Source organism: Dermacentor silvarum, chromosome 2 (genome assembly GCF_013339745.2).
Source record: "Dermacentor silvarum isolate Dsil-2018 chromosome 2, BIME_Dsil_1.4, whole genome shotgun sequence".
NCBI classification, from domain to species: domain Eukaryota; kingdom Metazoa; phylum Arthropoda; class Arachnida; order Ixodida; family Ixodidae; genus Dermacentor; species Dermacentor silvarum.
The window spans coordinates 51,773,322-51,800,725 of record NC_051155.1 but is presented as its reverse complement, the minus strand read 5'-3'; the positions used below and the strand labels follow the sequence as shown (position 1 = coordinate 51,800,725).

At 46.4% G+C, this 27,404-nt stretch overlaps 1 long non-coding RNA gene across 2 annotated transcripts in view; it reads right to left on the bottom strand.

Moving 5' to 3' along the window:
- The window catches only part of LOC125943002 (uncharacterized), a 44,543-nt gene extending 17,167 nt beyond the window's left edge, over nucleotides 1-27,376 (bottom strand). The window contains exons 1-4 of one of the 2 annotated variants that reach the window (XR_007465478.1): nucleotides 25,457-27,376; nucleotides 24,484-24,587; nucleotides 20,598-20,816; nucleotides 17,751-18,316 (exon numbers count right to left, since the gene is read on the bottom strand). This is a non-coding gene — a long non-coding RNA (uncharacterized LOC125943002). Of the gene's footprint in view, nucleotides 1-17,750; nucleotides 18,317-20,597; nucleotides 20,817-24,483; nucleotides 24,588-25,456 lie in introns of those variants that run through there. The other variant, XR_007465479.1, reaches the window with a different exon arrangement.
- Between the last annotated feature and the right edge of the window lie 28 nt (nucleotides 27,377-27,404).

The window sequence follows — 27,404 nt, the reverse complement described above, 5'->3', positions numbered from 1 at the left end:
ATGTCCAAGTTTATACAGCTGATAAAGCTGCTATCATTACTCCGTATAGCTCTCTTCAAATTTGCTATCGCAATTGATGCTTCGCCTTTCAGGTGAAACTGCGACAACTTTTTTCATAAAAGTAGACGTGGCTACCTAATACTACTACGACGCCGACTACTACTACTACTACATACTACAGATGAGGGACAGACCCACACCCTAAGGAGCTTCGCCCTTAAAACTCCTTCGCCGATTCTTCGGTCCTTACGAAGTTATTCGCCGAGTAGGTGACCTGAATTACGAAGTCATTCCTCGTGGACAAAAGCTATCAAAGCGCCACAACCTTGCAGAAGTCGTACATGTAGTCCGCATGAAGCCGTACTTCGACAGGCAATGAAAACACTTATGCATATGAAATTTCTTTTGCGCGCATCGGGGCGATGCGTTTTCGGTGGGGGAGTAATGCCGCAGTTATCTCTCCACGCGAAGTATCCTTCCAGGCGTCACATCGCACCGCCGTTAGAAGAACGCCAGCAACGGCTTGCGCGTGGCGAGACAGCGTGTGTTCCTCGTGCACGCGAACGCGGCTGCGCGTGTGCTCAATCTTCGGACGTGGTTGACTGTGCAACGCGATCCTGTTAACTCTGCTTGTCAATTGTGTGAATGTGTTTGAGTGTTAAGTCTCCGGGCACAAGTTCGCCCACAATAAACCAGTTTGTTTAGTGTGCTTCATTGAAGAGTGTTGATATCAATAATTTATCTAACTATAGGCCTATTTCAAAAGTTCCCGTGTTCTCGAAATGCATTGAAAAATTGATATGTAACCGCATGTCCAGTTTTACTACGAAGCATAACATTATTACGCCTTGCCAGTATGGCTTCCGGAAGGGTTGTTCAACTGAAACGGCTCTTCTGAGGCAAAAGGAATTTGTCTTGCACTCATTTGAAGATCATCTATGCACACTAGGCAGTTTCATTGACTACTCAAAAGCCTTTGACTCAATTAATCACCATTCCTTGTTTGAGAAATTGCAGCATTATGGCTTTAGAGGTACTTTCCTAAAACTTATCACTTCTTACTTTCATCACCGTCGGCAGCAAGTCACTGTTAACGACTTTGTATCTGAATTAAAGCCAGTTACTGCTGGTGTGCCTCAAGGCAGTACTTTGGGCGCTTTACTCTTCAACTTGTACATAAATGGCATCGTAAATACTTGTACTGACACTAAGTTTATCATTTTCGCGGACGACACAAGTATTTTTATTACAGGCCATGACTCTTCAAAACTCGTAGAAAAAGGCAACGCAGTACTAAGAAAAATCCACACATGGAGTGTTGCCAATTCATTGAACTTAAATGCGGCAAAGAAAAATGCAGTATTGTTTCGCCCTCAGAACAAAAGGCTGAAAATCACCGACAACTTAAAATTAGGGTCATCAACTATAGAGCTTTCACGCGTAGCTAGAAGCCTTGGTGTCATTTTTGAAGAACATATGACGTGGACAGATCAATTAAATGCACCCTAAATAAACTTTCAAAAACTGTAGGCATCTTATGCAACTTTCGCTACATCCTGCCTCAGAACATAAAGTTCTTAATTTACAAATCGCTATTTTTGTCCAACCTATCGTACTGTTACTTAGTTTGGGGCACGACCACGAAAACTTACATTGAAAAACTACACAAACTTCAAAAGAAATCACTTCGCAATATCGTTAATGCTGCATACGACGCACACACGAAACCAATTTTCAAGGCTCTCAATCTATTACCAGTGAATGAACGGTGAGTTCAATGTTACAGAAACGCTATACATTGGCTACGAAAAACAACGACACGTTTTTTACAGAATTGCCTGGGTTAAGACAGGCTGAGCATGTGCGCACCCTGAGCGTACGCGAAGTCTGGAGGGTGCCTAGAATGCGAACAAATTACGGCACACAAATGTTAAAATACCAGTTACATGTGCTACTTAATAATTCAGACCTTCACATGTAACACTCTCGCTTGTCTTGTTTGTATTTGAATAAAGATGGCATTATCGGTTCCTTTAGCATTTCCGACCTTACTAGCGCATTTATGACCGTTCAGTGAAAAACCGATTGTCTGTATAATATCCAGATTGGTTCCTTTGTATTTCTGTATTGTATAATCATGTGCCTTGTTTGCCCAGCCCGGGGTTACAGACCCTGTCAAGCCTGAATAATGACTTTTTGTCTGTACCCACCAAGTGTAATTGATTTTCATTGATGCTGAAATAAAATGATTGATTGATTGATTTAATCCACCTTCGCCTCCTTAGTTTCCACAGGTGGAGGCCTGTTTCAACTGCCGCTTGACTGGCCATCAGACCGTTGTGTGCCCCATGCAAAGACAAGACCAGTGCCGTCGCTGCGGCGACACTCACCCCCTACTACCCGATGGCTCGCCCCCCACTTGCACCCCCCACTGCATCCTCTGCAACGGGAATCACTCCACGCACAGCTCCAACTGTAAGCAGCGCAACGTGGAACGCCCTCAACGTCCGAAGCAACAGGCATGCAGTCCGCCGCCTCCACGAAGTCGACCACTGGCTTTTCGACCCTCGCCCCGGCGGCGCCTAAACCCGCCTCTAAACCCACCCAGTCGCCGTTGTCCCCCCCCCCCCTTTTGGCGCTCCCTCGGCGTCTCCCTCGCCGCAGGTCGTCGCACTGCAGCAAGGAAACGCCTCTCTACGACAGCTACTCACTGAACAAACCGCTCAATTTGCGGTGCAAAAGACCCAAATTTACTCCTTCCAAGCCCAACTGCGAGCTCTTGAAGATAAGCTCGAGGCAGCCATCACCCTGTCATCCTCTCTGCACTCCTCAATCGCCTCCTCCTCTGACATCGATGTTAACGTAACCATCGATGTTAGCGTAACCACCTCCTTCTACACCTTAAACAACTGGACCCCTCGGTCTCTCCTGACATCATCGTACCACAGCAGACTCACGCCACTATTTATCTCTCGGGTTACGTCGCGCACGACCAAGTGGCTCATCACCCTCTGACCTATCCCGTCACGGCCGGCTCACGGTCAATCGAGCCGAGGTACCCTTCCCGACGGTCCGACATGTCTTTCTCGAGGTCCTACCGCAGCGACGAGAAGACTCCTCTTATTTTATTCTCAGCGGTTACCCCCCCGCCCCCCACGCGTCACCACAGACTTGTCTCTCCTTGCTCTGCTCCGTGCCGCTGCAGCGAGAGTCGAACCCTCAGGCAAGCCGAGTGTAATTACTGCGTCACTGCGAAAGAGTGCCTCGCCACAATTTGCGCTTTGGCTAAGTTTGTTCCGTACCTTTATGGCCGCCCTTTCGGCGTCGACACGGACCATCATGCTCTATGTTGGTTCTCGTCGCTGAAAGATCCCTCGGGACGCCTCGGTCCTTGGGCGCTTCGCCTGTAAGATTATATATTCGTGTTGTGTACCGATCCGGCAGCTAACACTCAGACGCTGATGCACTGTCCCGCTCAAATACAGTAAAATGTACCCACAAACAAATCGCGACATCTGCCCCTGGTGCGGCGACACACGCCCTACGCTCTTTCACATCTCGTGGGGGTGCGGGGGCAAACCTGAACATTTAAAGACGCCTAACACGTCATTTGAGCGGTGGGAGGTACAGCTGACCGGCGATACCCTGGCGGGACAAAAAGCTCTCGTCCAGCAAGTACGTCGAGCAGCCATGGCCAGTGGAGTCCTGTAATGAGGACACCTCCCACTCGTCCTCAAGATCAACTCGATCGTCTAAATAAACGTTTCTCTCTCTCTCTGTCCCGCTCGCCGCAAGCGTCTGACACAGCTTCTCCGCCAGCTTCTTCGGCTCTCTAGTCACCTATTGACTTCGCAGACATGTCGTCGGGGCCACGCAAGGATGCGTGGATTTGTCAATTCCTTTACTTTCTAACTGACCCATCAACTTATCGCGCCTCAAGGGCTCTACGTCGCCAAGCCGCTCATTTCGCTATTTGCGACGATCTCCTATATCGGCGGAATTACGCGTCTGATGGCTGGAGGTGGCTTCTAGTGGTACCCCGCCACATGCGCACGCACATCTGCGCTGCTTTCCACGCCGACCCGCCACGCGCTCACGTCGGCGTTCTCAAGACCTACAACTGCCTGTGGTAACGATAATTCTGGCACGGAATGTATGCATTTGTGTGCAAGTACATACGTGGCTACACTGCTCGTCAGCGGCTCAAGGCTCCAACTCAACGCTGGGCCGGTACACTTCTGCCTCTCCCTTGCCGGGCCCATCCATTCGAGTGCGTCGGTATCGACTGATACGGCCCACTTGCCTCGACCACCTCTTGGAATAGGTGGATAATTGTCGGCATGGACCACCTCCCGCGTTACCCAGAGACTGCAGCTTTTTCCATCGCCACAGCAAGAGACGTTGCGTTTTTAGGGGCGAAGCTCCTTAGGGTCAAGCCTTGTGCCTCGTCGCGCCGTCGTAGCAACGCTAGTAATCGCCGCGCCCGCTAGATGCGCAGCTGCGCTCCCTTTCTCTCTCGTTCCCGACGCGCGCTCTCTCTCTCGTCCGTAGCTAGGGGCGCTGCTGTGCACAAGGGCTATGTACACATGTACAGTATATATATATATATATATATATATATATATATATATATATATATATATATATATATATATATATATATAGAAGAATAAAATTGAGTTGGAGTGCATACGGCAGGCATTGCCAAATCCTGACTGGGAGCTTACCACTGTCATTGCAAAGAAAAGTGTACAATCTTTGCATTCCACCGGTGCTAACATATGGGGCAGAAACTTGGAGGTTAACAAAGAAGCTCGAGAACAAGTTAAGGACCACACAAAGAGCGATGGGACGAAAAATCTTAAGAGTAACGTTAAGAGACAGGAAGAGAGCGGTGTGGATCAGAGAACAAACCCGGATAGCCGATATTCTAGTTGACATTAAGCGGAAGAAATCGAGCTGGGCAGGCCATGTAATGCGTAGGATAGCTAACCGATGGACCACTAGGGTTACAGAATGGATACCAAGAGAAGGGAAGTGCAGTCGAGGACGGCAGAAAACCAGGTGAGATGATGAAGTTAGGAAATTTGCAGGGGCAAGTTGGAATACGCTAGCGCAAGACAGGGGTAATTGGAGATCGCAGGGAGAGGCCTTCGTCCTGCAGTGGACCTAAATATAGGCTGCTGCTGCTGCTGCTGATCATGATGATGTATTCGACCTTGACACGACTGAAAGCCACTCGGTGCAATTCCATGCTAGGCATGTTGGGTGCTCATCGAAGAAGATAACGATGAAGGTGCCAGAATAGCGCCATAAAGGATATATAGCATCGACCGAAGTCTTTTGTTGTTTTGTCTGTGACAAACTGGTGGAGGTTCTGGGTACGCGTCTATGTACTCTGACCCCCAGGATCTGGAAGCGGACCATCTACGCAAAAGCTGCCGGCTTCAAAGACTGCCTCCGGAATACGGCCTTCAAGATCTGCTGAGGATGTCGATCACAACCGCAACCGAGACACAGGAGACATACGGTACGGGACAGCCTCCTACGTCGCTTGTTCTCCAAACGCCCCACTGGCCGCGGCCGTTCCATGGTGAGCCTTTTGAGGACGTGGAAGACTGGCTCGATGACTTCGATGGTGTGGCTGAGGTTAATGATTGGGATGAACGGAAGAAGCTAAGGAATGTGTACTTTGCCCTAGAGGACTCTGCCCGAACATGGTTCGCTAACCACGAGCCATCCATCACCACCTGGCAAGAATTTCAACGGCAGATACGCGATACGTACAGCAGTCTCGCAAGAAAAGAGCGTGCAGAGCAAGCCCTTCAGAATAGGGTTGAAAAGCCTAGTGAAAGCAAAGCCATGTTCGTAGAGGACACGTCGCGGCTTTTCAAGCGTGCTGACCCGGGCATGACAGAAGCGAAGAAGGTCCGCCTGCTGATGCGAGCAGTGAAAGAGCAGCTGTTTGCAGGACTAATGCAAAGGCCTCCAGCTACAGTAGCTGACTTCGTCAGTGAGGCGACAACAATAGCGCGAGCCCTTCAGCAACGCTCCTCGGTCTACGATCGCCAAATCACCCTGGGATCAGCATCTTCTCTCTCGTTGCCCTGTGACACCGATGCGCTTCGAAAGCTTGTGCGTAGTGTCGTGCGGGAGGAGCTCGAGCCACTACAGGGAGTGCGATTTCAGCCGACCATAACGTCCCTCACAGATATAGCCCGCGTAGAAGTCCGCCAGGCGGCACAGCCATTCGATTAAACCCGACCTGAAGCCGCCCCTGTACTGACTGATGCGCAAGCAGTGAGGCTACTTGCGCAGCCCGAGAACACCATAACCTGCCTTCTTCTGAAGAACCGCTTCGCCGCTTCCAGGGTCAAGCTTCGCATACAACTATGTACGAGTCCACGAGCCCCCGAATCAATACGCGAAAGTCAGACGTGTGGCGCACACCTGACTAACAGCCACTCTGCTTCCACTGTGGCGAAGTCGGCCACTTGTACCGTGCATGATACTACCGGAGAATAGGACTCCAAGGCTATCACCCCGGCGTTCGCGCCCACATGAGAGCGCCCGACAGAAATCCAGCAATATCTCGCCAGTCAACATCCGTAGGCGTACAAGCAGTTCCCACCGTTTAAACAGTCTCTGCCAACGACCCGATGTCCATCTCCGCAGAGGCGCCAGTGACGATCACCACCTCCTGGAGGATCGGCGTCACCTAGTCGCTATACTACGTTCTCTGCTTCCGTGGGCAACCGGCCCGCGAGCTCAAGTCAGGGAAACTGAGAACAGCGACCTCCGGGAGTGGGGCCGCTGTCCAACGCACTTCGCGAAATCCTCCGCTGTGACGCCCCGACGACGACGTCACCGACGACGATAACGATGACGACAACGACGACTGCGCACCTTCGGCACCTTTCTTCGAAAACCGTAAAGCTGTTTCAACCGACATACTCGTTTCTGCTGATAACCACCCGGTAACCGCTCTTGTCGATACTGGCGCCGATTATTCTGTTCTGAGCGGACAACTGGCTACTGCACTTCGCAAGGTGACGACACCGTGGCCCACACCTAAGCTCCGTATAGCCGGCGGTCATGTTCTCACGCCAATCCGCAAATGCACTGCGAGGGTACACATTCGTCAGGCCACATTTGTCGGTTCATTTATTATACTGGCAGAGCGCTCTAGGCAGGTCACTATCGGCATGGACTTTCTTCGGGAGTACGGGGCCATCATAAACCTTCGCGAGTTCCTTGTCACTTTTTCCAGCGAACATGCAACTCATTCGGACGACTATTACCCACAGTCCACGGTGTTACGCGTTTCGGGTGACTGCGCTACTTTGCCACCACGGAGTACTACATTGATCATTGTGGAAACAGACGACGATGCTCCCCATCTCGCAATCGCTGAAAGCAATCTGTCAGTCTTGTTGGCTCGACAGATTTGCATAGCCCGCGGCATCTTGCAGCTATCGTCACGGACTGCTCAGATTTTAGTGACCCATTTCAGTCGTGAATACCAACACTTTGCCCCACAAACTGCCATCACCTATTTGGAGCCAGTCAGTGACTATCCTGCTTGCTTAACTGTAAGACAGAGTGGTGAAGACGCTACCTGTGACGTACCGGCCAACAGCAAAATTGATGTGAATTCAAAATTATCAGGTGAACAACAAGCTAGCATTCGAAGCATTTTATAGTCTTTTGAGGACTGTTTCGCTTCAACATCAAAGGTCAACCAAACGCCTATTGCGAAACACCGAATTATTACAAATCCCGATGAAAGGCCCGTGCGCCAGCGTGCCTGCCGTGTTTCTCGTAAAGAGCAAGACATCATCCGAAATCAAGTCGAATAAATGCTTACCGACGACATCATACAGCCCTCCAACAGTCCATGAGCGTAACCTGTAGTTCTGGTAAAAAAAAGAAAGGCGGTACATTGCGTTTTTGTGTTGACTATCGCAAGCTTAACAACATTACGAAGAAGCACGTTTATCCCCTTCCCCGCATCGACGATTCTTTCGACCGCGTTCGACATGGCCGATACTTCTCATCGATAGACCTACGCAGCGGCTACTGGCAAATAGAGGTTGATGACCAGCAGAAAACCGCTACGCCTGATAGACTCTACGAATTCAAGGACCCTCCTTTCGGATTGTGCCCTGCGCCTGCTACCTTTCAGTGCTTGATGGACACGGTACTATCAGGTCTCAAGTGGCAGTTATGCCTTGTCTATTTACATGATATCGTTGTGCTTTCAGACACTTTTGAGCAGCACCTACAGCGCTTACAAGCAGTTCTTGACGCAATTCGTGCTGCTGGCCTGTCCTTAAAGCCTGAAAAATGCCATTTCGTGTATGACGTACTCAAATTTTTAGGCAATGTCCTCAGCTACGCAGGCATTAGACCAGACCCCGACAAAACCATTGCTGTTGCTTCGTTTCCTACACCTGCGAACAAACACAAACTCCGCCGTTTTCTAGGGCTTTGCGCATATTATTGACGCTTCGTGGCTAACTTTCAAGGATAGCCGAACCTTTGCAGCGGTTAACAAAGGATAATATTCCGTTTGTCTGGGACCATGACCAACAAGAGGTCTTATGTGAACTCCAGAAACGTCTGCAAACACCTCCAGTTCTAGGACACTTTGACGAAGACAGTGACACCGAGTTGCACATGGATGCCAGCAACGTTGGCTTTGGTGCCGTCCTCGCACAGTGGCAAGATGTAGCCGAGCGCGTCATTGCGTACGCAAGCCGCACTTTGTCTCCAGCTGAAAGTAACTATTCCACTACGGAGAAGGAATGCTTGGCTGTTTTGTGGACAATTGCTAAGTTCCGCCCATATTTGTACGGCCGATCGTTTCGAGTTGTGACAGATCACCATTCATTGTGCTGGCTCACCAATCTGAAGGATGCCTCTGGCCCTCTTGCACGCTGGAGTCTTCGCTTGCAAGAATAGAACATGACGATCGTGTTCAAGACCGGGCGTAAACACACCGACGCCGACTGCCTGTCGCGTGCTCCTCTTCAATCGTCGTCATTCTATGTTGATGAAGAGGACGCATTTCTTTCCATTGTCACAGTATCAGACATCAGCAAGCAACAGCGCGATGATTTAGAACTCCGGGCTCTCATCGACTACCATGAGAACCGTCAACCAGAGCCGCCTCGTATGTTCGTCCGAACGTTATCATTGTATTTTCTCCGCGATGGCGTCCTCTACAAATTGGGTTTTCACTCGACCGCAACCGTCTGCCTCCTTGTAGTGCCGTCCGTACTACGTGACGACATCCTGCGGGCCTCTCATGACAAGGCATCTTCGGGCTACTTGGGATTCGCACGGACGTTTTCACGCACACGCCAAAAGTACTTCTGGCCTAACCTTCGCCATGACGTCAAGCACTATGTGAAGACATGCCGCGACTGCCAGAGACGCAAAACATCACCCGTGCGTCCCGCTGGACTTCTTCATCCCGTTTATCCTCCACGGATCCCTTTTTAGCAAGTTGGCATAGAATTGCTTGGACCATTCCCCACGTCGAGGGCTGGTAACCGTTGGATTGCTGTTGCCACAGACTATCTTACACGCTACATCGAAGCCGGAGCTCTCGAACGAGGCACTGCTAATGATATTGCGACCTTCTTTGTACATGGCATCGTACTCCGCCACGGTGCTCCGAAAGTGGTTATAACCGACCGGGGTACAGAATTTACAGCGCAGCTCACAGAAGATATCGGGCTCACAGAAGATATCAGTGGTACAGTTCAACGCAAAGCCACTGCTTACCATCCCCAGACGAGTGGGCTCACAGAAAGGCTAAACAAAACGATCGCTGATATGATTTCCATGTATGTTGACGTCGACCACAAAAAGTCGCAGTTTCGCCCGAAAGGCGAAGCATCAATTGCGATAGCAAATTAGTTGAGATAGTAGTTTTATGGGCTGCATAAACTTGGACACATCCGCTTACTAACTGAATTAACAAGGGTGGTGTCAGCGCGCACAAGGAAACATCAATAGATCACACTGAATGACCGCAGACAACGACTGTCAAAAACGCTGGCAGCAATCGCAGCCGCCGCCGCAGGCAAGGTTCGTGCCGTCTATCGCTTCAAGGAAACTGAGCGGCGGATGCACAGCGCATACAAAGGTCAGAGCCGTGTGGAGATAAGAGACCGTGCGGGCGACGGCCACAACCGGGCAAAGTACGATAGGAGTTGTTGGCAGAGTAGAAGCTGCGCCCCCCCCCCCCTCCCTCCCGCGCTGCCTTCCCGCTTTCTTGCTTTCACGTGGGAGATTCAGTGGCAAGTTCCGCTTACGTCCGATTGCAAGATATGCCTTTGGTGCCGCAGCACAGCGTCGCCCCGCCTATCTCCCTCCCATACCCCCACAGCCTTCGCGCGACGGTCGCGTTTGCTTTCGGCCGTGCGTTCGCTCTCCGTGATAGCGCGCGCACACGGCGCGCGGCGACGACTTTATCGCCCTTGGAATCTATACGGAACCTCACGGCGAGAGCGACGACGACGCCGAAGGCAGAAATCCGGTTGAAGTGTCCATATAATTGCTATCGCAATAAAACTGGGACGACGTTCTCCCATATGGTACGTTTTCGTATAATTCTGCCGTTCAAGAAACTACCGGCTTCACCCTACCGGCTTGGTGCATGGCGGGGAAGCTTTAACAACGTTGGACGCTATGCTTTTACCCACCCACTGTTCTAATGTTGTCACTGATGCTGCCTAAATTGGTCGATGCGGTGAAGAGGCGCGCCAGCTCGCACGAATGCGTATCCGCTACCAACAACACACGACGCCGGCCGATACAATCTTCGTCACCGAGATGTCACTTATCAACCTGGTGACAAAGTATGGGTGTGGACACCAATCCGCCAGCGTGGTCGGTCGGAGAAACTTTTGCGCCGCTACTTTGGACCCTATAGGATCGTTAAACGACTTGGCGACGTCACATACGAAGTGATTCTTGATGTAGAAGGCACCACTCGCCATCCCCGACGCCCACGCCTGTCCGATATCGTTCACGTCTCTCGGTTGAAGCTTTACCACTCCCACTGACCGCAAAGCTCTACACCTCTCTCACCATCTACGTATACCTTCACAGTATCACTGTGATACACCCGAGTGCATAAATGTTCCGCATCGAGACGATGCTTCTAGGGAAGGGGGTAATGCCACGACCTTGACATGACTGAAAGCCACTCGGTGAAATTCCATGCTAGGCATGTTGGGTGCTCATCGAAGAAGAAAACGACGAAAGTGCCAGAATAGCTCCATAAAAGATGTATTGCGTCGACCGAAGCCTTGTTATTTTGTTTGTGACAATACACACACACACACACACACACATATATATATATATATATATATATATATATATTGTAAGGCAGCAGCACAGCTGTTGTCTCGTCGCCTTTATTTGGCTGAGCCACGCGCTGCACGAAGACGACGCGCACAGTGATGATGATTATGTACAGGTGAAGAAGATGAAGGATTAATATTTTGCTCACAATATATATATATATATATATATATATATATATATATAGTATATGTACGCCAAGCTCCGTCTTCCGGAAGCCAGCTTCCGGCTTCTGGAGAACGCTTCCGGCATTTTGCCCAAATGATCCCCCGGGTGCTTCGCCCATTCATCATCATTCACTTCGTGGATATGCGGTGCTTTTGCGCACAAGTACAACAGGAGCCGCCCAGGGGCTCTGGGACGGCTGAATGACACCACGCTTAAGCATATCATCAACTGGTTAGTTGATATTACGCAGTATTGCCGCTAAAATTCGGTATGGTCGTTGGCGTAAGGGCGGATGATAACCGGTGTAAATGTGGTATGTGGCGCTCGTTGTACGACCCAAAGATAGTTGAGCGCAATCGATGGAAGAGCGGAAGTCTCGAAGAGCCAGGGGCAGAATCTTATAATGGTTCCAAATGCAAACCGGTCGCTTCGCCGCTTACGTCACTAAAAGGTCACTCCCAAGCCGGAGGTGGAAGTCCGGGAGGACGCGACCACTAAACAAGAGGGTACCGCCTCTGAAGTGTACGTCCTCATATGACAAGTTAATCGAGGAATTGCGGAATGTTTCTTCTTATTCAATAAATATGAACTAGTATTGAAATATTTATCTTACGCAACTTAGTACTGCGCCATGGTGCTCCCCGTGAACTTTTGAGCGACGGAGTATGTGTTTTTCTGTCTGATGCTATTCAAGCCTTGCTCTTTCACTGTAACACCGTTCATCGCATGACAACTGCATATCATCCGCAAATGAATGACCCAACTGAACGATTTATTCGCACTCTCGGGGTTTGCTAAAAATGTACACCGCGTCGGACCAGACCAATTGGGACGCCGTCCACCCATTCGTCACATATGCGTACAACACTGCTACTCACGCAACCACAGGATTCTCGCCGTTCTTTCTATTGTACGGAGTACGAACTTTCTTCACTTCAGAGTTATTACTGACCGCACATATATTTACCTTGAAAGGGCAAGTGCCTCAAGAGCACAGAGCACCACCTGACCCCAGTAAAAGAAATCCAACATTGTAAAGGTGCGGGTGGAGATCACGCCTAATGGGCTCATCTCGTATATTTCAGAGTGCTGGGGCGGCAAAATTAGTGGCAAGCAGATTGTTGTCCAGGCAGATTTCTCTACGTATCTTGGCTATGGTGATGAAGTGATAGTAGAGCGGCGCTTTACAATCACGGTAGAAATCGGAGTGCTTGGTTTGAAACTTATGGTCCCATCCTACACTAAAGGCAAAAACCAGCTTTACGAAGCTGAAGTGACAGGATCAAGAAACATTTCTTGCCGTGGCATCAGACAAATCTGATGACAAAGTTTAGATAGTATCGTATGTAGGCGCCACACCTGTGGATCAGGGTCAGAAAAGAGAACGACGATAACCACAGCTATTAGTTTACCTGAACTGAATAGCACTCGCCTTGCCAAATAAAGCAAGGGATCTATTGACGACAAATACTGGACTCAGTGAAACCTGCAGTAGCTGCAAAAACAATACAAAAGGACAAAATATCAGAGTGTGCTGGTCTAGAGCAATAAATTGGCCTTTTTTCATTTTTCATTGCTGCCCTCTGCCGCTGGAAACGTTTGTAAGGGTGTCGCCGCTTACGCCTGTTGATTTGTGCACCTGCGCCCACGTTGAATGTGCGTCGGTTGTGCGTTTCATGAATAGCGATTAATAATTAATGGCGTCTCCGGGGCAGTATGTTGTTCCTTGAAGCCCTGTAGCACTCACCGACTACTGGGTGAGAACTTGAGGACTGATTGCGCTGTTGTGCTAACAGTGCTGCTCCTTTGGAATTTGTTGTAGCTGATTTCTGCAGGTGCAACGCGCTTTTCGGATTCCTTTTGCACATTTTTTAGACATTTCGCATATTAAAAAGCCTTCAAGCGCAGTCTTTCGTTCAAATTTACCAACGCGGTGCATTTGTTTACATCGACGTCTGTAGCCACAGCTTGTTGTTAGCTTCAAATATTGTGAAAACGGTGGATCGCTGATTTGAAATAATGTCAAAATGTAGGAAAACATGCAAATTTGTGCATATGATCCGCATTCGCCCACTCTGAGACGAGTCTGTAGGAGGACGTGACGGCGGCCGTACGGGCCGTGCCGTCGTTCCTACTCAGAAGGCGAAGGCGGCTAGCGGAGCGGTGACTGCGGCCACCAACGTGGCAAGTTTTCAGAACGACACGGCGCGTGCCGAGCTTGCGCTTCTTTATTTTTTATCGCTTTGCAATGCCGACTATAGCGCTCCACGCTGCAGCGTTGGTGGGCGCTACAGGAGCCCCCGCCCTGACGGAACGGCGATAGAGCAAATGACATAAGCGAGGTTCAAAAGGTTTCGGGGTCAGTCTATGTGGTGAGTCAGTTGTAGGAGAAGGGGACTATCAAACCCTCCGGTGGACGAGGCTGCGAGTGGCGCTGCGGACGAGTGGTGCACAGCACACCGGCACAGAGAGGGTGAAAGCAGACGCCTCTGGAGCAGTTCACCCAGGCCAGTCGGAACGAACGGGGACCGGGCGAAATCACTGGTGCGCACCACAAACCGCAAGCTCGATCGTCACGCGATCGTCACGTCAGCTGATCGCGCGGCGATTGGTCGAACGATGGTCGGCACGCCGATTTTGTCGGTGGCGTCGACACGAAAGCCATACGCACTACGACAACTCGCCCTCGTCGGCTGCGCGTTCGTCGGCCTGGTATGATAAGACAGTCTCAGCGACAAACTGTGCTGAATAGACGGCCAATTGATGGCATCGGACTCTTGATGGTCGTGTATTCAACCAGTGTTACGGTGCCTTAAACAAGTACGGGAAGTATGGCATGCGCTGCCACCACCATCAAGAGCGGGTCAACTATGTAATATGTCTTCGTCATCAATGTCATGTTTTTGAAGTGACGCCTTAGCTTAATGCAGAGGTATTTCAATTTTAAGTTTACTTGCCATTAATGAAACGCGCCTACTATGTGGTACACGGTGCAGTCCGGACGCAGACCTGGCCGCATTCCGTTTTAAAGATCCCGTTGCAGCCATACGCTATGCACGTTTTCGGCACCACCCCCATGTAGAGCTACCGTAGAAGGAGTTCACGTCTAGGAAGTCCGTCTAGGAAGTCCGAATGGAGGTAGGAGTTGCAATGAGGGGTTTAATCGATTCAGTTGTGTATGTATTAAGTTTGGCGAGTTACACTTGGTCAGTAAGAGACGGCGTGCCAGGTGTCTAAGCTGCCTTGCAGCACCTGCCTTCGAAAGCGGAATTGGAACGCTGTGATCTTCTTGATGTGATGTGCGAACAGCAATATCTGCGGAATCATTGCCACTGATTACACAATGACCAGGTACTCATTGAAAGTGAACCTCGTGGCCTTTCTGTTGGACGTGGTGGTGAAGTTTCACGATTTCGTATGTCAGCTGTACATAACATGCGCGTCGGAAAACTGACTGCGTGTAGTCTAATGCCGTTTTCAGTCAGAAAACAAAGCCCGTTTGCCATGTCTTTCAGAATCAATAAATTCCAGTGCACGACGCAGAACCGTTAGTTCTGCCGCCGTAGACGTCGTGACATGCGATGTCTTGAATCGCAGTGTTGTTCCTCGCGTTGGTATAAACACTGCCCACCAGAACTGGACGACGTAGTCGATCCATCGGTATAGATGTGCACGTGGTAGCTGTACTTTTCGTACAAGAGGGGTAAGCTCAGTTGTTTTAGAGCAGGAGACGGCAGATCTGACTTCTTCTATAGTCCTGGAATCGTTATATGTACTTATGCACGGTTCAAACACCACGAAGGAAACAGTGGCTTGGCCGCAGGTGCGTACTCTGAAATAAACAACGTACGATGTGCACTAACAATAGCGCTAAATGTCCAGCAGGGCCTTTCAGCAGAGAGGCTTGTGAGGTAGTGGGAAGGGGGGCTTGCATTGTGTCTGAGATGCGTACGCATTGTCTCAACGGTAATGTGCGTCGTGATGAGTTAATCCCATGCAATGGCAATGGTTTCAGCCGTTGACGCACTGCGTGGTAAGCAAAGACATATCTTAAGGGTTTGGGCTTGAATGCTCTGAATCGTACGCAGGTTAGTCTTGCAGGTCTTGGGTATTGAAGGCAGGCTGTATGCGGGAATCCAACGAACAATACCATGTACAACTGTAACATACCGTGTACAGATACTCCCTAACTTTTTCCTGCAAGGAACCTGAACGGGTGACAGAGAGCAGTGAGCCGGTTTTTCACGTAATTCACGTGCGGAGTTCAAACAATTCAATTACGACTCCTAAAAACCTGTGACTTCTGCTGTATGGTACAAGTTAACCGTTAATTGATATGCCGTAAGTAGACATTACCTTCCTGCTGAATGCCACCATTGCGCACTTTCCACATGAAATTTCAAGTCCTTGTTGGCGAAGGTAACAAGATGTCATTTTGGCTGCCTTCTGAAGCTGAGAGCGAAGCTGAAGTCGTGTTACACGAATCAAGGAGTACATGAAGCATACGCGTGCATATCTTGGTAAATATCTACAAAGAATCGAGAGCTACCTTTTTCTTTACACGAACAGCAGAAAGTTATCTATCAGGAAAGGCATCGGACACGGAGACGCACTTTCTTCAATGCCTCTGTATGCTTAGAAGAAGTATTCGAGCTATTCCATTGGAAACGCTTAGGAGTGAGGATCAGTGGGGAATATCTCAGGAACCTTTGGTTTGCAGATGATATGCTACTGGTCATCAAGACTGGGGACGAATTACAAATTACTGAGTACCTTAACCAAGAAAGTGTAAGAGTAGGGTTGAAGATTATGATGCAGAATACAAGTATGCTGTTCAGTAGTCTGGCAAGGAAACAAGATTTCACGACCACGTCAGTCTCTACAGTCGGTGCATGAGCACGTTTATCTAGATCAATTACCCACAGGGGACGCTCAACATGAGAAGGAAACCCACAGAAGACTAAAAATGGGTTGGGGTACATACGCCCAAGTAACGCAAAATGTTGCCATAACGTTCTCTGAATGTGCACAAATGTCGGCGTATAACGTTGCCTACATGCTGCTAATGTCCTCTTTTTTGATCGCCACACAACGTTGGGTCGTAACGTTGTGGCAGCGTTGAACAGCACATTCACGACGTTAACATAACGTTAACAGAACTTCCTGGCAACGTAATGTGGATGTTGCCTTTGTCACTTGAACTTTCAGGCAACGTACGTATGTGACGTTCAAGCAACACTCAACTGACATTGCAGAATATTTGTAGACATGCATAACAGCAGTGCTGTCAGCATAACACGGCTGACAGCACCGCAAACCCTTAAATTTATATTTGCTTGACAGATAATTTACTCTAGTAGTTTTCATGTTGCATATGCATGAAAATGTGAAACAAGAATTAGTGAAAAACAGCGTTTATTACGTATATATCTTGTGTAGCTTACCAAGATATCTGTGTACCTTACCTTGTGGTAAGGTACACTATACACGTAAAATAATGCTGTTTTCACCAGTTCTTGTTTACATTTTCATGCATATACGACATGAAAACTACTAGAATGCATTATCTGTCAAACAAATATAAATTTAAGGGTTTGCGGTGCTGTCAGCCGTGTAATGCTGACAGCGCTGCTGTACGGGCAGCTCATCTGTCTTGCACTATATATAGTACCAACGCGCCCTAAGGCAGAATCTTTAAAGTGTTTCACATGGTGGTTTGCCTGACTTGTCTTGCTGTTGTCCATAGCACAGCATATAAATGCTAACTGCAAGTAAAAGTGCACAATGCAAAGCTGCGAAGTGGTTCATAAGAACAATTTTTCATTTTGGCTATAACAGCAAGAGAAGCAGCATGCACGTCCAATGTGCAGAGGTTCTCGTATAAAGGTTCTCGCAGCAGGAAAGTAAATATATTCCACAAATGTTCCTTTCTTTAAACATATCATTTAAGCTTAGACCACAGAAAAAAATCAGTCTTTGCTTCCGACTTACTGCTCTAAAAATCATGTGTCGGTAGCTGCATGTGCTTTCAAGAAATTGTATAATAGCCAACATCAGCTGCTAAGACCAAACGCTAGTATGTAGGAATTGTTTGTGCAGGAGGAATGTGGTGGTTGAATATGCACCCATGAATATGCATTGGTCCACCTTAAATAATAGTGAATGCCATAGACAAACCTGGTTATAATCTCAAACCATGCATTTATTTGCTGTCTGCTTACATCATCCTGGCAAACAAATGACACATAACAGTAACTTAAACACTGATAACACACTGATAACACACTTAAATATATTTTCTATTAAACACCAAGGTCTTCTATCGCATATTAAGACTCTACTAACAGCTACAACTATAACACAATATATTTTGCTTTCCCATGTAGGTCAGACTTCGAAATCTTTTGCTTTGTGTCGAGTTCCCTTATTTCAATGGCAGAACACAATTTATACTTCTTAATAACAGCACAAATACTGTCCTCCATCACTTTGTAATGTACAACACAACACAGTAACACTGCGGTTGGATACTATCTCCTGCCAAGCATCCAGCCGGTCTTTTTGCCTAAGCTTGCAGACATGGCAGCAAGTGTGAAGTAGTCAACACAGCCCAAGGCGTAGAGTAACAGAAAGTCATCCAAGCACTGACTGCCAGCCATCACTTTTGCAGAGGATGGCCAGCAGCACAAGTGATGCACACATGCCTCCCTCGGTAGCTTCACTTGCATCCAGACCTCACTGGTTTCCAAGTCAATAATGCGGTAACCTGCAGAGACATCAATTACATCTAACTATAAAGTGCCATCTGAAACACTGAAGTAAGCCATGTTTACTGTGAAAACAGGCTATAAAAATGCTTACAAACAACTTAAGCTTCGCATAACTGTGAAACAAACAACAGTGACTTTACACAGGAGAATAATGCAAAACATCAAAAAGCAAATTTCAGTAAAACCTAACCATTATAGCTATAAGTTTGGACACAAGAGCAAGGAAAGCACAATAAACAATACCCACAACTTCCTTTATTGTGCTAAGCAGTTAAGACGTTAGTATCAATATATTCCTTTAACATAAAGCTTCCTTGCAATGCCACGGCTGCTTGTTACATCCAGTTCAGTCTTTGAAGAAAACAAAAATTAACAAATGATGTGAATGCTCTACCACGGTACCAAAACCACATTTCATTCGTGATGAAAGAAAGTTCCAATGAGTGAGTGATAAATTTGACTTGTTGGTACAACATATTGGTGAATTGCAGCGCAGATATTGACGACAGAAAAGACGAGACAATAGACGTGTGCTGACTTCCAACAAAAAGCTTTATTTTCAGCGACCCATGTTTATAGCCGTCACTCATCACATTGCACACGCGCAATTCACACCCTTAGGTAGGTCAACTCTGTCTGATAAGTGTACAGATGCTGACACACATAGAGCCAAGTCGCGCAATCTTTTCAGCTTCAATAATTTCACGTGTTAGTTGATCACCGCTACTGCTGACAACAGTACACCGAGCAAACAATGGTTCACTGGCACATGAACTGCAACAACATGCAAGCCAACTGTCATGCACGTTTTTCTTGACATTATAGAGTGTTCTCTCAGCTGGTCATTGATACAGCGTCCTGTTTGGCCTATGTACTGTTTACCACAAGAAAGAGGGGTACAGTAATTCATGTTGCTAACATAGGTGACGAACGGATTTTTGTGCTTTTTGTTACACTTGTGTGCTGCCCTGAAACATTTCCTTTGATTACACAACTTTATAAGCTTCTGAGGTGCAAAGAAGACAACTTTAACTTTGGAACAATCTGCAGTTTTCACGATATTGTGAGACAGCTTATGAATGTATGGTATGACAGCCACTTTAAGTCAGTCAGATACTGGAGTGATCACATGGCAACCACTCGGTGCATGCGCTTTTCAGAGTAGAGGTCATGTGGTCACTGCATCTGACATACATAAAACTGGCCGTCATACCCTACATTCATAAGCTCTCACAATATCAAGAAAATTGCATATCATTCTAAAGTTGTGTAATCAAAGGCAATGTCACAGCACGCCACACATATGCAACAAAACACCAAATTCCGTTTGTCACCTGTGTTAGCAATGTGGTTTATTGTATCCCCCTTGTGGTAAACAGTATATAGGTCAAATGGGACACTGCATCAATCACCGGCTGAGAGAACACTCATACAATGTCAAGAAAAATGTGCGTGACAGTAGGCTTGAATGTCATTGCAGTTCGCGTGACTGTGAACCGTTGTTTGCTCAGTGTACCGTTTCCAGCAGAAGCGGTGATCAACTAACACGTAAAATAATTGAGGCTGAAAAGATTTCGCGACTTGGCTCTGTGTGTATCAGCACACCTTCTGTACACTTGTCAGACAGTTTACTTTCTTCCTAAGGGTGCGAATTGCGCATGTGCAATGCAGTGACTGACAGCTATAAACATGGGCTAGCAAAAATAAAGCTTTTTGTTAAAGAGTTGCCGCATGTCTCTCGTCTTAACTCTTGTGTTGTTGCCTACATCTGCACAGCAATTCAGTGCCTGAACGACCAGCTACAACTACGCTACAGGTGTTGCATATCGGGAGAAGGGTTGAATATTGCTCTACACTGCAAAAGTTGCCGTTGCTATCCGCGGATGACGAATACGGAAGTTCTGGCCTTGAAAAAACCAAATTAGAACGCGAGCTTTTGGAAGCGGTGTTAATCGAAAATTCTGGACCTGATAAGTAGGTTAGCGCCACTTCACAGGCACTTTTAAACAAAGAAATGCAACTCATGAGTAGCCACAAATAAGCTGGTTTGTTAATTCTGCTTTTGTTTCTTCTTAGGCTACCTAAACGCGAAAAACTTTGTCACTCGATTCAACCGCTCGGCCAAAACCAAGCATGAGAAGATGATTTTTTTCTCCTCAGGGGTACCACATTTCGAAAGATATGCATCAAATGCATCTGAAAAGTTAATCATTTCGGTGCAATACATGCATTGTTACAAACATTACAAAAACTTGAAAAAATGTGAATGATACTTACTACCCACAGCTTCCAATTTATCGGGGCTCAATGTCGGCTTCTCAACAGCATTGCCGTCCTTCAAGCATCGACAAGGAGCCCCTGTGATACTCCTACACCGAGCGCCAGGGCTCCCCACATCAGTTATGTCAGTTCTTTGCAGAACAGGGAATCCCGGCGATGGCACTGGAACAGGCCCCAGTTATCGTTGCCAATGTATACAACATTTCCTAGGTGTACCTGCAATAAAAGATGGCAGAGACACATTAAGACAGCTTGCGTGTGGGAACGTGAAAGCACCTTTAGTCAACCAAATGGCTGCAATGTGACGTGCACAGTGTGACACGCACTAGGCACACCTTAAGTCAGCCAGAACCAAAGAGCTGCCGTGGCGTAAGGGAAGCGTGCTCCTTTCACACTCCAGGTTCTATTCCTACCCAGTCTGCACAACTTTCTTATTAAAGCAATTAATTTGCTTTGTTTACATGAACCTACCTAAATTTCACATTACTCCAAGCGTTTTGATGTGCTTTTATTGCTTGTGCAATAGGCCATCGGTTTTATGTCAATAAGTGCTGGTAGCAAAAAGAAATATGTCTAACCGTGCGATAAATGTAACCGGAAATGGCAGGTACGTCCAGTGGCATTAGTGTGGGGGCTGCACACAAAATTATATAGCTTACCCTGTTTCAAATTTATTTTAAAGAGCAGTTTCAGTGAACCCAAGTAGAGTCTTTCAGCTTTTTGCAGTGCAGAAACAGGTACAGTTTGTGCCAGCCAACCAGATGAAGAGCTCTCCTAGTAACTGTCTCTAATCACTCTCTCAGCAATTAGTGGTAGCCAAAGTATAGCTTGTATCTCTACAACTGACACATGTCCCATTTCCTTAATGTGGTATTCGTCACTGATTTTGATGGTCAATTGGTTGCCATAGAGGAACAATCGAAATTTGGCGCGCAGCACCAGTCGTGTCAGTGCATTGTCAAGTGGCACGAACATATTTCTCCCTTGAGTGAATTATGGTGCTCTCCTGGGCACATGTTGAGGCACCAGCCAGTCTGCCCCATGTACATTTGACTGAATATATACATGATCAAAGGAACAGACTATGCTACCCCTGACGAACACAAGACAAATTGGGTTGCATCTTTACCTCAGCAAGCCTCAATTCTCATGTGGACTGCTATGCACGCACATTTCCAGCGAAAAATAAAGTAGGCAGGATATGCACGACAGTTCACAAGTGAATTCAGAAAGGCGAGCAGGCAAGGGAGGTTTGCTTGGTTAAAGATACCACCAAATTTGTCTAGTGTGTATGAGAGGCAGCTCACTGTATTTTTTTCACAACTGGTCAAATGTACACAGAGCAGACTGGCCGGTAACTAAATGTGCCAAATAAGTTCCCATATTTCACTCAAGAGACCAGCTTGCTCGTCCTGTTTGGCCGTGCATTGCCGCGATAGGACTTCAGGCTGAATTAAGATCATCTGTTTTCACCTACGGTGAAAAATTGACACGAGATCAGTGAGGCATACCACATAAACAAGACATGCGAGCCAGACCCCATGATCAATTCATGAAATAAAAGGCGTCCTTTCTAGATGACAAGTGATTGAAGTTAGTCTGCGCCCATATTTACTTTCCTTTTTACACAAATATCATTTATTGTGATTTTATGCCTTTATATTACAACTTACGCCTTCCCTCTGAACGAAATTGTGCACAACATAAGCACACATCCAGTGTTGCTATTTTTAATCCTTCCATCAAAATAAATGGTCAGTTAGCAGCAGTCATGTTGTATGGTACCCTTTTCCTCCCCATGTAAATTCTATCCTGAAAAGTTACATGAACTGACCGGCAAACTCATACGTACACTACAAATTTCACCTAGAAAACACGGCTGGTTCTTAGAAAATGCACAAATACGGTGATAGGTATCTGTTGGCATACTGTAGCAATAGTAAGTGCCAGTTAGCTTCAACACTAGACAGTTTTAGTATAGCATATGCAACTAATAGCGTACGCCTATACGCTATAGTACAGCGTACGCTAAACAGCACACATTTATTAGTTTTAGTTGGCCTGCGAGATCTTCCGATCTCAGAGGCCATATGCCATCGTTGCACCTAACTCTCGACTTCACTGACAGGTGGCGCTGATATATGTCAGTTTCCCTCGTTAGGCTTCGTGTCGTTCGAAATGAGAAGCGATCTCGAAAACTCCACAAGGTTAACCATATTACACTGTTGTCAAAGCGGCCTGACGGTAAGCGAAAGTTGCTTACACAGTCATTTTCTACGAACGAAGCGAATTCTGCAAAAGCCACGCCAAATTCAATTCGAAGTGGGCAGCGGGGACCACCGCCATGTTTAACGTAAACTACACAAACCACGCACAGACGGTAATGCTAAATCTGAGAAATAGCATGCATACGCTAGAGGTCGGATAGCGTTCTGCACATGCGCAGTGATGACCCACTATTTTATATCGTACGCAATGACATAGCGTACGCTAAACTAAAACTGTCTACTGCTGCAATACTTCAGCTGTCAGGCATCTACAGTGCTTATGACACCACAGAAGTGTAAGTGCACAACAAAAACAAGTGGCGCATCAACCATAAATTTGACTTGAGAGTAGTGACAACATAGGCCGTTTCGTGTAGCTAAAACACTAGCCAATATGTAGAAAGTATATGCACAAGTATACATACCTATAGATATTTGCCTACCTAACTTAAAACTATGAGTTGCAGTGCATATGATGCTTATTCTAGACACTGGTATTTTTGACAAAAATACTCTTACAATCAGATATAATGCTTTTTCAATTCATCCAGCCAGTAAATGAAGTCGTACACATATCATTATAATTTGGACTTGCAGGTTGAACATATTCTGACCTGAGCAGCGCCAAGCAGAATGAATAGACCGAATGCCCACTGTGCTGACCAAATACACAGGATGAAACAGAAAATATGGAAAGGGACCCCAAAGTATTAGAAATACTTCTTGACAGCTGTAGAATTAGGGCTTGTTGGTTGATTGTCACTATTAAAATTACACTAAAGCCAATAAGACTGTTCTGTATGGTGTAGTTGAAATCAAATTCATTTGACGAGCAACATTGCAATAACCAGCAAACATGGCAAGAGCAAGCAGACATGTGCGAAATAGTGTGCTTTTTTAATAATAGAGCATCAATACAATGAACTACCTACCAGTTAGCTATGTGTTCTATGCTGTATTGACTTGAAAAAAAGAGAAAAATAATGTAACTGGACATAGACTCGCAACTCCTACAATGCCTACTTGCATGAAGGGGGATAGCTTGCCAAGAATATTAAAAAATGGGAGAGAAAAAAGCAGGCTTACTAGAAAACACTTCAGAACTGTAGTAACTGCAGCACAGTGAATACTGGCCTTAATGTATCATTTCAAGAAGTTTGAGCTCATCAAATGTGTATTTTCCAGTGGCTGTAATTCTTGGAACAAGACAGAAATAATCGTGAATATGAATGTTAAACAATGGTAAGCACACTGTGTGCTTACACCTATGACATATCTGGCCCATTACACTTTGAATTCTTATATGCGCAGAAGCTGCACAAGAGTGTAGTGTAAACACTAAAAATTCGGAAATAAAATCCTACAGCATAGGAAACAGTTTCAAAACAAGAAAACCAAAATGAAAAGTAATAAATAGTGTGTACTAAGCAAAATTAAAATGTAACTACTTTTATATAGAACACAATAAGGTGTGCATAACAGCTATGAACACAAATAAACAGCAAGTTGCATAAATATTTGGCCTATTTAGTAAGCTGTGTTGACTAATGTCGATTAACTTATCCACAAATGATACCAAGATGCTACTTTTTGGAACACGTACACTACATACATACCTGACCCGACCATCCAGATTATACGTTGCACTACGGCAGGCATAGCCAAGGGGTCTGGTGGCTCCTCCGTTATGTAGGCACTGTTATGGGTCACAGCCTCGCCACTATAAAATAAGTTCTGTGTTAACTTATAGCAGTGGCACACAGCTTTATAAAGCTGTCAAATTGTCTAGACATGCATGGAGCATCTAAATATAGTCACAAAAACAATGTTTGCATTATTGCAGGGTGGCAACAGAGCAAAAAGTAGAAGTCACTGATGAATGTCTTGATAATGGGGACCCTTTGATCACAGTAAAATTATTGACACGCAGCAGCACATAGCAAAGAAATGTTTGTTTACAAAACAATTCATTTTTTTTTTCATGACTCAGTTTAACTTTCCCCTGTCATGTTTAGTTACGTATAAGGTATGTCAAAACATCTTGTCTTAAAAAGTAAGTTGGACTAGTAGCAAGCTGTGATTGCTTAAATTTTTTTCTCTAAAGCTGCCGTAAACCGAAAACTTCGTAAGCAGATATTATTTACAACGTTGAGGCAAGGAAACATGGCAAGGAAACAAGTTTCCTTGGACAAGTAGATATGAAACAAGTTTCCTTGGACAAGTAGATATGAAACAAGTTTTCTTGCCATGTAAGCAAGGAAACGTCATTGCTATAAGAATCGGTAAAGAGGCAAATGAGTCATTATGCAACTTCAGGAGAAAAGCGGGAGCTCACGCGCCGCACGCACATGATGAACACGATTATTTTCGAACGTTATATTTCTCATCGGAAGAAAACGTTTATCAAGATTTTCAATTTCGCATCGAAGCAATAAACTTGCGTAACTAAGCGCTGACAACCAGCGTTCAGCAAGCATCAGCACAGGTATCACTGTTGTCGCGGGACTTCTATTTCATACGCTCGCGCACGCTATGCACACACGAGAAGCTCACACAACACGCGCGTAGTTAGCCAGCACGATTACTTACCTTTTGAATGGTACGACGCGGTCGCGAAGCACTCTCCAAGTTGCCGGTGCTGCGTCGACGATGTTACTCCTCGCATACATGCCGCTGCGTAGTGGACGAGCTGAGGCGCGCTAACATACATTCTTTGCGACGTCCACCCAACTTTCCAGAACGAGAACAAAGAGACCGCACTCCACGGCATAAAATCGTTGGGCCACATTTGCCTGGCGCGCCACGCATACGGCGAGTTTGCAGCGTGACACAAGGTATCTTCAGGCACTTCTGTGCACGCTAACTGCGACCTACTTCATAACAGCAAACACAAAAACACACGATCAAGCAAACGCGACGCTCGTAGCACCCCGCACATACGACCGCCATCACAGAACACGGAGGAAAAACAATAGCGCCACCTGCATACTTGTGAGAATGTTGTGGCCTCTTTGATGACAAAAATATTAACCAGTACACTCGCATACTAAAATTTTGTGCCGGGTTACACACAACTACGTATAGATGTTGCGAGACAAAATAACTGTAGAACAATCTATATTTTACACTATAGTTTGGCGTAGAAAGAAATTCTAAAACGTATTTTACCTTTGAATTGCTTCCGCCATCTGCAGCCAGCATAAGCATGGCCTTCGAGATCAGCTTCGATTATCCTTATCAAGCCGTCGCTGTGGCCTGATTTGAACGGTTGGGGCTGTCTCGAAGCTGTCTCGAAGCCAATCCATGACGTTTAGCGATGCTGCCTACTTTTCCTACGCCGTCACTTAGTTTTAGATAACTTTCTGATGTCGTGAACATGAATTGTTGCCTCAGGAATTGTTGACACGATATCGGAGGTACAGATGTGCAGTGTTCGATGTTTTCGTGTGCGTTGTAACTGTTTCAGGTGGAAAGGATAAAATCCACGAGGGTTGATAGCTCGTGTGGCGCAGGTTACACCCGTATCGTCCGCATTTCCTTTCGTGTCGGTGTGTTGAATGTGCGCGGGTTTTACTCCTGTCGTCCGTACCTTCTGTGTTTATCGTGCGGCTCGCGAAGATTCCTCCTAAAAAAAACATGTCTGCTGCGTGCATGTGTCCTGTGTGGTGTGTGAAACAAATGTGCGCTGGTGTACGGTGTGTTTGCAGCCCTATTGGTGGCTTATAGTCCTTTGCTCTAGTGCCGTTTCTATGATGTAAACTATACTTGAACTGAAAAAATGCACTGTTTTTTATATGAACAAGTAGATATGATCTGTGTGTATCCACTGTGCAGTGTGCATGTGTTCGTCATTCTTATGCAGCTCGTATCATGGGGCTTGTGCCTATTCATGATGGCCCTTGCTTAATGTTTCCACTTTTAGGGGCATGTGGCGTGCAAGCAGTCACAAAGTCTTGTGCATTTGGTGTGGAAGAAGGGAATACTTTTATGCGTAACTTTGTCACTATAGGTGAACCATTGCAACAATTAGCATTTTTTCCATGTGAATGCTTCTGCCATTTGATATAATTTGTAGCAGATCTTATCTGTGGAGAAGCATAATAAACATAATTTAACATGGTGTTCCTTAGAAGATATTAATTACTGCATAACCACTATACATCTCCATACCTCACTGTATGATAAAGATGAATGTTCAGTTGAAAATTACAATATCTTATAGTTGCATGAACGTATACATGCGAAATGCTACAGCAGCCTGGCATCACATTAATGTCAATATTGGTGACATCCGGCAACGTTCTGGGAACGTGCTGTTTTGTAACGTTGCTACATTGATACCATTTACACGTTAAATTGATGTTTACACGCAACGTTGACACAACGTGGGTGTCAGGACGTTGCTGTGACATTTATTTATGACATCACTTGAACGTACAGCTGGCAACGTACATTCAACGTTGAGGTTGGCTGTTTAACGTTGCCTGACATTTGTTACAATCAGGCAACGTTTACGCTACGTTCTGTGTTACTTGGG